Genomic DNA, 9944 nt, shown 5'->3' with positions numbered 1-9944 from the left:
CTTGGCAGGGTTGGACTGTCCCTCCAGAGAATGCTCTGGTGTGCCTTGGCTTCTACCTCAGGAGAGGTCATGATAGCGCTAACTTTGCAGCTGCTATGGGGTTCTTGAGCGGGGGAGAAAGGTTAGCTCTCAGAATCAAATCCTCTGGTGGGCACAATGTTTTTCAATCTGAAACAGCTTCTCAATGGGAGTTGTATTTCACCACAGCCATATTCTTTAGCTCGGTGAAAGGACTGGCATAGAGTGAAACCGTATCTACCCCGGCTGTCATTTCTCCATCACCAGGTTCCGCCCATGCCTGGCTGTATGTTCAGCGGTGAGAGCCACAGATCAGGCTGCTGTGTTACAGCTTTCAACAACTCTGCAGTGCTGGGCGGTTTGTCAATTAAGCATGTTATCTTCAGCACAGCCTGTTGCCGCTTGGCCAAGGCGCATTGGTTAGCACTGCAGCCTTGCAGCGCTGGGGTCCTCGGTTCAAATCCCACCAAGGACAACATCTGCAAGGAGTTTGTATGTTCTCCCCGTGTTTGCGTGGGTTTCCTCCGGGTTCTCCGGTTTCCTCCCACACTCCAAAGACATACTGATAGGGAATCTAGATTGTGAGCCCCGATGGGGACAGCGACGATGATGTATGTAAAGCGTAGCGGAATATATTAGCGCTATATAAAAATAAAGATTATTATTATTATTAAGGCAGTGCTGTCAGCTTGTGACTGATGTGGTCATTTCGGAGATGGAGGAGGAGGTGCATGAGCTTAACAATGTGATTACATTGTTGTTAAATTGGTGATGCTGTTTTTTATACTAAAGAAAGATCCTATTGTTTTGTTTTTTTTTACGTTATTTTTTAAGACAAATGCATTCACCGGGAAATGTCATTTTAACATTTTACAACCTTATCTGGCAATGTGGTGTGGGACACATCATCAGACACATCCTTTTTTATTTATGATGGAGGGACTCTGAAAGTCATAAAGCCTATTTTTATAGGGACATCAGACGGCCCTTACTAGTCTTAAAAGGCCAGCAGTCGGCCCTCGCTATTGTTAGAGAGCCATCAGCTGGCTATGCTTTGTTGTTCCCATTATTAACAAGTGTGTCTCCTATACTGTTATTGTGTATCCCGTGACTGCAAGGGCTGCCAAACATTTGGACGCAACCCAATACCCCTTTGAAGAGAAATAGAGAAGGGTCTCAGCAAAAAAAATGTTCCCATTATAAAGGAACGGGTCTCCTATAGTGGTAATGCCCATGCTGTGATTGCAAGGGCTGCCAAAATTTGGGAAAAACCCCACTAAGAATTTAAAGACACATAGAGCAGGGCCACAGTAACAAGGTACGAAATGTTCCCATTAGAAAGGAGAGGGTCTGCTATACAGTTATAGGGTATGCAGTAAGTGCAACGGCTGACCAATTTTAGGAAAAACCCCTCTAAGAATTTAAAGACACATGGAGCAGGGCCATGGTAACAAGGTGCGACATGTTCCCATTAGAAAAGAGATGATCTGATATACAGTTATAAGGTATGCAGTGGGTACAACGGCTGACCAATTTTAGGAAAAACCCTACTAAGAATTTGAAGACACATAAGAGCAGGGCCACAGTAATGACAAATTCCCATTAGAAAGGAGAGAGTCTACCACAGTGTTAGCCTATGCAGTGAAGGAGGGCCTCATAAAAAAATATTCCCAATAAAAAGGAGCGGGCCTCATATACTTATAATGCCCATGCAATAAGTGTATGGGCTGAAAAACGTTTACCCCTGGGGGTATACATGAACATACTGAATAAAAAAAATTTTTTAGGGCATAATAAACACCCTTTAAAAAAATTATGTGGGTGTTACATCACGCACCACCGTCACCCTGGTGATATGGTGGTGGAGGATGAGGAGAAGTAGGAGGACAAGAGCAAATAGGCAAAATCAGTAAGCGTATACCCATGTGTGGGTGTGAAAAGGTGCAAGGGAATACACCTCCCAAGAAAAGACACTGGATTTAAGTTTATGTTACACTGCTATCATTCGGTGGTGTTGAGAAGTCTGGCCCAATCCAGCCCTTGTTCATTTTTATAAGAGTCAGCCTGTCAGCATTTTCAGTTGACAGGCGGATGCGCTTATCAGTTATAATTCCACCAGCGGCACTAAAAACCCGCTCTGATAAAACGCTGGCGGCAGGGCAGGCCAGGACCTCCAAGGCATACAGAGCCAGTTCATTCCACGTATCCAGCTTGGATACCCAATAATTATAAGGCACAGCGCAATCACGGAGGACGTTGGTACGGTCGGCAAGGTACTCCCTCAGCATCTTCCCAAACTTTGCACTCCTTGTGAGAGTACCCCGCACCTCAGGGCCTGTGCGATGGGAGGGTCTGAGAAAACTCTCCCAGAACTTTGACAGTGTTCCCCTGCCTCTGCTGGATTGAAGTTGTGTCTCTCTCGCCTGTACTCCTTGGTTGTCCAAGGAAGTGTGCCCTCTGCCTCCAGCGTTTTCAGATGGAAATTTTTTTAAAAGTTCCGCAACAAGGGCCTTCTGGTACTGCCCCATTTTTGTAGACCTGTCCGCCTCAGGAATAAGAGATATAAAGTTCTCCTTGTAGCGTGGGTCTAGAAGTGTCACCAACCAGTAATGACTGTCACCCAAAATTTTGAGAACGCGAGGATCATGGGAAAGGCAGCGTAACATAAACTCAGACATGCGTGCCAGACTATTAACAGGCAAGACTTCCGTGTCCTCACCAAGAGGATGACTGACCATGCTCTCCTCTTCCTCTCTGTCCTCTGGCCATCCACGCTGAACAGACGGTATGACAGCTGTGCAGGTAGTACCATCTATAGTGCATGAAACTAGCTCCTGTTCTTCCTCCTTCTCCTCCTCTTCCTCATTGTCACCCAATCCATGTTGGGATGAGATGAGGCTTGGCTGTGTGTAATCACCCTGTATAGTTCCTTGCTCCATCTCATCGTGCTTTGCCTGCAATGCATCCTCTTTGATTGTGAGCAGAGAGCATTTCAAAAGATAGTGAAGATGGATGGTGATGCTAATTATTGCGTCATCGCCGCTCACCATCTTGGTGGAGTCCTCAAAGTTTTGGAGGATGGTACAGATGTCTGACATCCATGTCCACTCTTGAGGTCTTATGTGTGGAGTCTGAACTGAAAACCGATGGCCTTGTTGATGCTGGTACTCAACAACTGCCCTTGTCTGCTCACAAATCCTTCCCAACATCTGCAGTGTAGAGTTCCAACGTGTGGGGACATCACACATCAGTCTGTGAGTCGGAAGCTGCAAACGCTGCTGAAACACTGCAAGGGCGGTGGAAGCTGTAGCTGACTTTCTAAAATGGGTACACAGTCAGCATACTTTAACAAGCAGATCTGGCAGCTCCGGGTAGTATTTGAGAAACCGCTGAACCACGAGGTTAAGTACATGGGCCAGGCATGGTACGTGTGTGAGCTCACCTCACCTCAGAGCCGCCACCTGGTACCGGCCATTGTCACACACGACCATGCCTGGCTGTAGGTTCAGTGGTGTGAGCCACAGATCTGACTGCTCTTTCAGAGCTGTCCACAACTCTTCAGCATTGTGCGGTTTTTCATCTAAGCATATTAGCTTCAGCTCGGCCTTTTGCCGCTTAGCTGAGGCAGTGCTGCAGTGCTTCCAGCTTGTGAGTTATGTGGTTATTTTGGAAATGGAGGCTGAAGAGGCAGAGGAGGCTGAGGAGGATGCGGTGCAGGAGCTGTAGACCGTGGGGGCAACCCTGATTGACCTAGGTCCCGCAATCCTTGGCGTCGGGAGGACGTGTTCCGTCCCAAGATCCGACTGGGTTCCGGCTTCAACTATGTTAACCCAGTGTGCCGTCAGCGAGATGTACCGTCCCTGCCCACAAGCACTTGTCCACGTGTCCGTGGTTAGGTGGACTTTACCGGTAACTGCGTTGTTGAGAGCACGGCTAATGTTTTGGGACACGTGCTTGTGTAATGCTGGGACGGCTCACCGGGAGAAATAGTGGCGGCTGGGGACTGAGTACCGAGGGACCGCCACTGCCATCATGTTGTGGAATGCTTCCGTATCCACGAGCCTAAAAGGCAACATTTCGAGTGCAAGCAGTCGTGAAATGTGAGAATTTAGTAGTGTGGCCTGTGGGGCGTTGGCTGCATATTTGCTCTTGCGTTCCAAGGACTGGGGTATGGACAACTGAACGCTGTGCTGGGACAAGGACATGGACATGCTGCATGATGCTGCTACTTGAGAGTGTGCAACGACAGGTGCAGGGCAGGAGGCATCTTCGCATGCACCATGGACAGGGGATTGGCTTGCATGCACAACAGCGGAAGAAGCAATGGTGCCACCCACAGACACTGTTCCTGGACCCTGGGGTTCGGCCCACAAAGTCGGGTGCTTTGCTGCCATGTGCCTGATCATGATGGTGGTGGTCAGGTTGGTCGTTTTTCCACCCCTGCTGATGCTGGCCTGGCAGGTGGTGCAAATGGCCTTTTTGGGGTTATTGGCAGAGTCTATAAAAAAAAAACAGACTCGGGAAGACCTAACAGTTGTACTGGCAACTTCCTTTGTGTTGGTGTTACGGGGAATAGTTGCCTGCCTTCTGTCTGCAGCCACCACACTGCTTCTTCCTGCCTGTTAGGGTGCTCTGCATCCCTTCCCCTGTGTGCTGCTGCCTTCGCTCTGCATGTCCTCTTCCCAGGTTGGGTCAGTTACTATATCATCCACCACCTCGTCTTACACTTCCGCACCCTGGTCCTCCTCCTGACTTTCTGGCAATTGTGTCTCATCATCGTCCATCTCTTGTGACACTTTCCCACGGTCACCTTCGTGTGACCGTGGCTGCTCAAATATTTGGGCAACACTATACACAATCTCCTCTTATCCCGCTTCAAGTGGACCGGGCGAGAGGCCTGAATTTTGAAATGGAAAAGTGAACAGCTCTTCAGAGTGTCCAAGTGTGGGATTGGTTGTCTCTGGGTACTCAGCATGGTGGGAGGAAGGAGGATCAGGGTGAGGAATATGCGGTCCAGACTCACGGCTACTGAGACTTGACCGTGTGGAAGACAGGGTAGTGGTAGTGGTGGCTAAGTGACTGGAAGCATTATCCGCTATCCAACCAACAACCTTTTGACACTACTCTGGGTTCAATAGTGATGTGCTGCGGTCCCCTAGATATTGGGACAGGAAGGTCAGGCAAGAAGATGTGGGTGTTTGTTGTGGCACAATTTCGGCTTGCCCACGGCCTTGTCCTCAGCCCCTGCATGCACCATTAGCATCACGTCCAGTTCCCCGTCCCTTGCCACGTGCCTTGCCCATTTTAAATAGATGACAGTATCTTCCATGCTCACTACAAATGACTGAGTTTGGATCGAACTTATATGAGATCCGTGTGATGGAGAAAACAGAGTTTTAAATACCTGGCCTCTGGGTAAGTCGTTTGAACAGCAAACTGCGGTGAATTGCTTCACTGACACACTAAAGGAAATTTTTAATGGAGGCCAGAAATGGCAGCATTTTCTGACAACGTATTAGTGATCCGTGTGATGGAGAAAACAGAGTTTTAAATACCTGGCCTGTAGGTAAGTAGTTTGAACAGCAAACTGTGGTGAATTGCTTCAGTGACACACTAAAGGAAATTTTTAATGGAGGCCAGAAATGGCAGTATTTTCTGACAACGTATATGTGATCCGTGTGATGGAGAAAACAGAGTTTTAAATACCTGGCCTGTAGGTAAGTAGTTTGAACAGCAAACTGCAGTGAATAGCTTCACTGACACACTAAAGGAAATTTTTAATTGAGGCCAGAAATGGCAGTATTTTCTGACAACGTATATGTGATCCATTTGACAGAGAAAACACAGTTTTAAATAGCTGGATTTCTAGCGCTCTAATATGGAAAGGACCTGGCTGTATTCTGCAGTGCCAACAAGCAAATGGCGCAGAAAAAACGGTGTTCTCTGGATTGCTTTTTAAGCAATTAATGAGGATTAAGATCCAAAGAAAAGTATTCCTGGCCCCTGAGACCTGGGCCTTTGTATAGAAATATCTAACAGCAGCAGAAGGCAGAATTGGAATGGAGCCTCTTGTGCTATATACCCTGCAGTCTGCTATATACAATGCCTGCCTATACACCCTGACTGTCTGATATCTCTGCAGATGGATTAGTCCTCAGAAGGACTATTTGTTAAGATGGATATGTGTAATGTACGGTTTTTCTCCCTACACTACCTAATACACAATCAAATCTCTCCCTGACGCAGCAGCTCTCCCTACACTGTCTGATCCGGAGTGATTGTGACGAGCATGGCGGCGCCAGGTCTGATATAGACCTGATGACGCTGTGCAACAAGCCAATCACTGTAATGCCCGCAACCAACATGGCTACGGCATTTCAGTGCATGGCAGGAAATCCCTGCATGTTCATTGGCGCTCTATAGAGCACCAAACATGCAGGGAGGGGACCCGAGTTCCCACCTGAGCAACCCAGAAATACTTGGCAAGAGCCGAGAATCTCGAGCAGTGAGATGCTCGGGCAAGCACCGAGCAGTAGCGAGCATGCTCGCTCATCACTAATAACTATACATATTATTGCCTTGTGTTTTTGTGTATCTGCAATTTTGTAACTTTTAGGACTTCTCACTTCCCATGTCTTATAGAGTAAGTAAATTCAAGAATGACAAGCAAAAAATCTGAATAGTCAAGCAAGTAACTTAAGAAGTTATGTAAGTAACACCGTTTTATATTTTCATTCAAAATTGGATAATGACTGGATCTCTCTAGTATTAGTTTTAATATCTCTTTAGAAATAGTGCTGTTAATGTGGAATCTCTCATTCAGATTCTATGACGCATGTACCTCAGCACCAAAGGGTACTTTGTTATATCCATTCTCTAAAACAGTAATTGTCACTAAGGGTCCAGAAAAACAAAAACCTATTTGTAATTGTTCTAGGAATAGTGATGAGCAAACCTGATTGGATAAGAGGTTATCCGAGCATGCTCAGGTGCTAACCGAGTATCCTCGACGTGCTGGAAACATAAGTTCGAGTCGCCGCGGCTGCATGTCACTTGGCTGTTAGACAGCCGCAACACATGCAGGGATTGCTTGTTTGTCAGACAATCCTTGGATGTGTTGCAGCTGTCGTACACCTGCGAGACATGCAGCTGTGGCGACTCTAACCTATTTTTCGAGCACGCCGAAGATCATCGGTTAGCACCCAAGTGTGCTCGGATAACCCCTTATCTGAGCACGTTCACTCATCACTACCTAGAAACCAATGATTTGCCACTAGGTTTAGCTTGTTATACAGTAGATTGACATACAAATAACTTGCTTGACCTTGTGAATTAAGCATTTTGTGTGAAATAATACCAAGAATTTAGGAACAATTACATGTAGACGTGGATTGATTTTTTATAAACTTTCCACACTTTGAAAGAGCTGCTGCACATTGACAAAGAAACAGACGCGAATCTGTTAATGCAATTTATGTTACAGGTAGGCGTGTATTTTCTCACCGGATAAGAAAATTAATGCACCAATACATTATACATTTTAGTTTAGAATTTAATTGAGTTCTAAGTAGCTTTAGACTCAATCCTGAACAGAACACAGTGTCTAGGGAATGAATGATCCAGCTGAAAATTTATAAAGAAAACCACGGCTTCATTTCAAGGTCAGGTTTCATGACACTGGTAGAATTGCTTCTTTAAAAAAAAAGCAGAATGAGATATTGCAAGAACATAGTTTTCTTTTGGTTAATCATTCCGTTCAAAGGGAAACTAGAGTTCTTGCCACATACAGGTAAATTAAAATCAGGCTCCATCTGAGAAATAATACTTCAAGTGTGCACATGATTTACCAAATAGCTGTAAAAGTGATAATGCAGCTACACTTTACACCTTCAGAGTTATTTGTCTCTCTCTGTCCTTGTGCTATGTTCTTATTAGACTTGAATTAGCTGTGCCATCCAAGAAGAAGACAGGGTATTTTACAGAACATTTCTTACAAAGAACGCTTTATGCAAGATAAGGTAAAGCTTAAATCATCAATAGGATTAAACACTTTCTGCAGGAAATTACAGACAGTGAGGAAATAGGATTAAGGCATTTTCAAGTAAAGCAGAAATCTTCTCAGCATTGCAGGGAATAAACTATAAATACATCACATATCCACTGCATCTTTCCCTGCAATAGCGTCTATTCTAGCATACTAATAACACATAAAGCCTAACAGGTCACTACATTTTGTGAATCACCCTTAGACAGAGTAGATCTGTGGAAAAAATTGCTGACAGCGCAACATATTTTAAAATTGTACTTCTGAGTTTGTCTAAATCATTGGTGCGTATTTTGATGAAAAGAATTCATCATGATGTATCAGACCATGCCTTAAATTATTCTATTGCTGTTTGAGAAACAAATTGCTGCCAAAGTGCATCAATTTGAAGCAATTATTGAATATCTAAAAAAAAAAACACTAGTCAAAATGAACTCCATTTTTTTGGCCCAAACGTCCAGCAGCATTTCACAGAAAACATAGCTTGATGAGCTGGCCAGGGACAATAGTTAAAGGGGAGATTAGTCTGGAGCCACACCAGCTGACTTATTCCTACAGTACTATACTTGATGGACAGGTATCACATGTGTGCACTAGGGAAATACCTGTCAATCAACTAGAGCAGTGCAACGAGAAGCCATATGCAGGCTGCACCAGACTATTCTCACCTCTCCCTACAATCTCCAGCAAGCTCTTCAAGCTATGTTTTTTCTGAAATACCAGAGTTTTTCAGAGAAAAACATACCTGTCAAAAATTGCACAGCCTGGCCCTAATTAATGCTGCCCATGATTTGGGCAGCATGAATCAATTAACGAGTTCTCTTTAAGTGTTCTTATTAGTGATGAGCAAGCGCTAAAATGCTCGGGTGCTCGATGCTTGGGTCGAGCAAATTGGGATGCTCGAGTGCTCGGACCGAGTAACGAGGCCAATGTAAGTCTATGGGAAACTCGAGCATTTTTCCGGCGGCACCCCCCGGTGGTCTGCAGAGGGCCTAAAATTGCCCAAATCGACGGGAACAGTGCTCAAATTACATGGGAACAGCATGGGGAAAACCCCTGGAAGCATTTCTGACTCCCAGGTCACAGCTGTCAACAACATTGTCAGAGGTATTATGCCACTTTTACGGACTCACAATAAAGCATGCAAAAACTAAACCAAAATGGATTTTCCTGGAAATATATGAAAGAAAATCCTTTCCAGGGTAATGACTTGAATATAAGGCAAAATAAATAACCAGAGACAAAAATGCTCCTCCACACATTGGGCTATGTTCACACAAAGCATTTTTGATGCGTTTTTGCACTTTTTCATTGCTTTCATTTTACAACCATATGCATACAGTGCTGAAAAGACACGGGAACAGCATGGGGAAGACCCCTGGAAGCAACTCTGACTACCAGGTATCTGCCTAAGTATGCACATCATAAGTAGAGATGAGCGTTGTTCTACTCGAACTGTTCGCCAATCTCAAATTCGAACTGTTTTGGGCGGTGTTCGAGCCGTTCGGCGAACACGAACGATTTGAGAAAAATTTGGCTGTTCGAGGTTATGTTCGATAACTGTTCGTGCACCAAAATCATAACTGGATTTTTTCTCAGTAATGATGAAAATTAATGTTAATACGCAGTTTGAGTGTACAGCGGGGTGGGGGGAGGGGCAGGGGATGGATCTCTGCAGGAATAATGAAGATCTCCATTTTTTTTTCTCTTTCCCGCATTTGCAGTGGGGAGGTGCAGTCTGTCAGCCTATCAGCAGCGCACACACGGAGCGAACTGCTGTTTTTCACACAAGCAAGGGCATGTGTCATTGGCAGTGTATGTCACATGTCCTTGCCCTATAACACCAAGCCATTTTCCCCGTCGCCACCATTTTCTCACTGCT

The sequence above is a fragment of the Phyllobates terribilis genome, unplaced genomic scaffold (genome assembly GCF_046119375.1).
Source record: "Phyllobates terribilis strain yellow unplaced genomic scaffold, ASM4611937v1 Scaffold_5__5_contigs__length_657084704, whole genome shotgun sequence".
Taxonomy (NCBI): Eukaryota; Metazoa; Chordata; class Amphibia; order Anura; family Dendrobatidae; genus Phyllobates; species Phyllobates terribilis.
This window is presented reverse-complemented; position numbering follows the sequence as displayed.